The sequence below is a fragment of the Pavona decussata genome, unplaced genomic scaffold (assembly GCF_977016875.1).
Source record: "Pavona decussata unplaced genomic scaffold, jaPavDecu1.1 SCAFFOLD_4, whole genome shotgun sequence".
NCBI lineage: Eukaryota > Metazoa > Cnidaria > Anthozoa > Scleractinia > Agariciidae > Pavona > Pavona decussata.
The window spans coordinates 1,322,501-1,327,500 of record NW_028145428.1 but is presented as its reverse complement, the minus strand read 5'-3'; the positions used below and the strand labels follow the sequence as shown (position 1 = coordinate 1,327,500).

Genomic DNA, 5,000 nt, shown 5'->3' with positions numbered 1-5,000 from the left:
TGGATAGGACTGTCTTCATGATTAATCGATTATTGAAGGACAGTGCAATACGTGCTAAGTTTAACTTTCAGTTAGTCGTTTTGTCAAAGGAGAGCAACCAAGAGAGATCATTATTTTGCATTATCATGTAATTTGCAAGATATGATCGGTTGCCTTTGGTAGCTCGATTCGACAGTTTCGCCATCGTACAGGTACGTATCTATCGTCTGTGAAGTATTTTTTGTATGATGATACTTCACATGGATATGCGAATTGGAGATGCCATGTTTACATTATTTTAGAACGCGCCAGTGTGGGAGGAAGGAAGGTGTATTGATCTGCTGGATTCCGATCTGCTTTTCTCTTTGATGGTCAGTTCGTGGTTGTGCAACAAACATTTGGTGGTGTTAAAGGTAAGCTTATGTACGTTCAGATAACCATAGCTATCCCTTTTATTGTTTATAAATCAAATATTGTATTTTTGGTTCTTGGTTAGTCAGTTTATTGAAATCCTACACATACATCAAACCGGAAATGACTAATTCTAATTACACTCTTAGAAATAAACCATGTCTGAATGATAATGGTGAGCCAATTCCAATTTCTAGATTACAGATACTAGGTATGAAGCAACACTTAGTGATTTTACTCTACGTAGCGGAATTTTATTGGATTGCTATAGTCTTTATATGACTAATACATGCTCCGTTGCTCAATCGCTAAAAAAAGTAGTCTCTGTTCCTGTGCCTGAACCCTACTGTGAAACCAATGAGTGGCTGTCATGTCTGGATTCAGATTAATGGTATTAATATTCAACTTTGATCATAATAATGTTACAAGTATGATAAAGTTGTTATCTTATTATAACTTGATACAGGAAGTCAGTCTGGCAGCTGGTAACACTGCACTGCTGCTGTTACAATTTACTGGTAATAATAAATATATTTGCACCTGAATAACACTTGGCTGCCAAATTGCTCACTTGAAAATACAAATATTTGTGATTTTTTGTTCAAAAATCAAACTCATTCCAAAACCAGTCATCCATTATCTTGGAGAGGGGAAAGGGAGGATGCTAGTGATAGCAATTAATATCAGTGGGAGCATAATTGTGGTCAGTTTATGACTATTTTGCCATACTTCTGGTCAGCCAAGATTAACCTACTGTATTGGATTACAGTCATGACCTTTGGTGATGATCACTGAAATGATGTTTAGGACAACAACACTTCTAATAGTACTAATAATTTATTGATGATTTAACCTTTTAGGATAAAAAAAAAATGGACAGGCACAACACCAACTGGGGCAAACAAGGAAAAGGCCAACAATTTAGACACTTGCTCAAGCTCAGCTGGTAGTAATATATTCGAACCATACAATAATAATTGATATTTTCAAAATAATCTAATCACCAGTACATTCTGTGTGAATATTCATTTTTAATTATTAGTGTCTATTAATAAAAAATGAACAAAAGCTAATGCTGTATTCAAGTGACTAATTATATAATAGGTTGCAGATCTCAATTTTATGTTCCAGAATTAAGTTATACAATGTAGCCTATCCACTGAGTGTCTCCAATATATTTTAAGTAATTAGTTTATACCCTTAAGGGGTAGATGCTAAATAGAAATAGTAACAATAATAAATTTTAGCTGCAAGTTTTTCAGGAATCAATATAGGCCGAAAAACATTTAGTGAGTTAATGACGTTGAGTTGGCAGAACTAAGGAACCCTATAGCATTTTGGAACCTTTCCGAAAATGCTACTTATACATAGCTATTAAGATATTGGTCAGGATATATCATCATCATCATCGTTATCATTGATAAGGTTCTTAGCAGCCGACCACATGCATCTTTTTAATAGCTCCAAACATGTGCTGAACATGTGGAGATTAGAAAGTATAATTTATTGAATTCTCGGCAAAACAATTATTTTTCCTTTTGTACTTTGAAACAGTGACTGCATACTATAAAATGAAGATGCAAAAGGTGGAATTAGAAATGAATCATTTCAAAGAACAAAAGAGAGGAGGAGGAGAACTCTTGGCGTACCTCTAAGGACCAGCTCTACAGAAAAAAAAATTATTGAAAAGAGTAATATTATTGATACACTGTCCATTAATGGGTACATTTTAGACACTCACCATTGTATTGCCTGTTTCTCGAATCTCTATGTTGAATGAAATGCGCAGTGACATTCAACCCAGCAAGCGTCAACACTGAAAACTTGGGGAACGGGGGGGGGGGGGGGGGGGGGGAGGGGGCTAACAGAGTATTACATTGTTCATTGCCCTTTTAGAGTGCATTATTTGCAGGAAATAGGAAAAATGATGAGAGTGTATCAACCTTTTTGCAAAAAATAATTATTATTGCTTGTAGCTTTGAACATTATAGACGTCTATATCTGCATTAGAACAGGTAATAAAAGCGCATGTTCATTAGACCTGTGACTTTGAACAGTGTTGAATATTGGGGCCATATAACTCCAAAATATAACTTTAATTTCAACAATACTAATGTATACTATCCCACTGGAATCTGATAGCCAGGTTAACAGGTAATATTCTTGCTGGATATCTTTTACATCAAACTTTTCACAAGTCATCTCAATAATTATTCATGCAGGTTATCAGATTTTTTTGTAATTTCTTTTTTTCTGCTTGTCATTTGAACTGGTAAATAAAAAAGATACATCCCTGTGAATGTATGAAACATATTTTTGAACTGCAGATGAAAGATTAAATAGAAGAAAGTTGCATAAATAACTGTGAAGGTCTTTCTTCTATTTAAAATTGATACAGTAATTGCTTCATATTTATCAACACCAAAAAATTCCCCACCGAAATGTTTTCTAACCAAATAAATCTGCCAAAAAAATTAAACCTAAGCCACCCAAAAGTCTAACTGAAAATCCCTAACTTCAAACCCACAAAAGCTTTCATACATCAGCAACAAATATAACTGAGTACCCTCCCTTGGGGTGGGAAGAATAGTGGGACTTACATTATGTTTTGGTTAATGGCTTAAGTCAGAAGCTAATTGTTTGGCAGATTTGAGCCCTCAAATTACAAAGTGAGCATGGAACCATATAATTTTCTGACACAAGAACCAGACTGTACGTATGCCAAAAAATGTTGTATGCCAGGTCATTTCAAGGTGGCTACTTAACTTTTTACATTCTCATGTTGTTTCACTAACAAAAATAGTCAGTTTCACTTTCATGAAGTCCTATATTACAAGGAAAAGAAAGTATTGAAATACTTTAAAAGAATTAGCAGTTCCCATATTTTTAAGCATGTCTAACCTTATGTAAACATTTAGTAAAATTGAGTTTAATTATCACATGTAAAGGATTTACTGCCAGTGCAGTTTTCAAGCTCATTTAATTCTCCCAATTACTCATGTATGTACATTTTTCTTAATTAAAATTTTCATTAAAATTCAATTAAGTTGTTCACACTCAGTCTTCTTCCATCAGTTGTTCCCCTGCTCCTGATGTTCTCAGTTAGCCCTCTTCTGTCAGTTGAACCCCTGTGGATGAAAAAGAATTTTCAATAAAAATTATCTTGAAAAATAATTATTCAATAACAATTTAAAAACATTATTCAAGTTATTGTTCACAAAATTATTTAAGTGCATGCTCAGCTGTCCTTTTTGGTTATGTCTAAGAGTGGGCCTCATGCCCGAAAATATCTCGACTATCTCGTGCAGCTGTTCTTGTCTGTACCATGCTGGCACTTGCTTGGTTTGGCATGCTTATGTCTGCCTGTTCAGTTGCAGTTGTGGCTGCTCATTCATTCATTCAATACATTATTTGGGCAGTTCAGTTGTACGTCTGCTTTCCATGGCCCAAAGAATATTTTCATACGTTTTTTTATTTACTCCCCCTCCCCCTACCCTACCCTACCCTTGCCCCCAGTTATTTTATTTGTTTGTTTGTTTGTTTGTTTGTCCTGTGAACTCCTATGTTACACTAGGTCAGTAACACAAATTCCGGTATTTGTAGTTGAAAATGACACCTCCATCACTTTCGTTTTTTTCCCCAAATTTATGAAGAGTTTATTTACAACCATCAATGACTTGAGTACTGAGTGGGTTTGGTTTCAATTCAGCCGGATTTCCTTTTTGTTATAGTCATCTTTCCATTTCAAACACGTTAGTTATTTCCCCCCCATTTTCGTAGTAAATTCAGCTAATTCGGTAATTCTCATACTGTACTTTTTCGGACGATCGGAAGCAGTTTCTACGTAAAAAAAAAGCCAGCTTAGATCTCAAACAAAAACCATCTAAGGGCCACGCACGGGCAAGTATATGCTTTACGGGGCAAAATTGCAAGTCCTCCCGGGATAACCGAAATTCGAAACACACTGAGCAAATTACTGTAGCTCTGGTTTTTACCGACTGAAACCAACTGGATTAGGAGTTTGTTCTAGTTCTAAAATTGCAAAATATTTACCTGTGTTTTCGCGGACAGCGGACAGCTTCTCGTTCTGTACGGTATCTCTCGAAAGGTTTCCTCCAGTAAACTCGTCAACAAGCGAATTTATTACTTCCCTGGATAACCAGTATCTTTCTATTATTTCTCTTTCTTCTATTTTGTCTAAAATCAATCGCTCTTGGTAAGTACGCGACCGACAAACCGGGACAAAAATGACCGCTTCCGGCGGCCATCTTGTTTTCTTGCAACAAAATATTGCTTCCCGTAAACTTTACGGGCACTTTACGGGAGGTCATGACCTCCCGTAAATTACCGGGCAACTTACCGGGCAACTTACCGGGATCGTAAATAACGGGAGTTTCGAGAAACACCCGTAAACTTATCGGGGGCTTAACGGGCAACTTACCGGGCCCGATAAGTTACCGGGACTTTCGAGAAACGGGCCCCTTATTGTGGAGATTCAGTAGGTAAATGTTAATGATCATAGGTTATGGGTTAACTCCTGTTGAAATTTTCTGTGTTACTAGCTAGAATGAAAAAAAAATGAAGAAAAACTGATGTACTGCTCTTTTGGA

General features: G+C 36.0%; 1 long non-coding RNA gene across 1 annotated transcript; it reads right to left on the bottom strand.

Annotated features, from left to right (window-relative positions):
* Positions 1-3,353: 3,353 nt before the first annotated feature.
* On the bottom strand, positions 3,354-4,707 carry LOC146489687 (uncharacterized). Its single transcript, XR_014863552.1, has 2 exons — positions 4,444-4,707; positions 3,354-3,518 (listed from the first exon to the last, which is right to left on the bottom strand). It is a non-coding gene; the product is annotated as an uncharacterized LOC146489687 (long non-coding RNA).
* Positions 4,708-5,000: the final 293 nt, after the last annotated feature.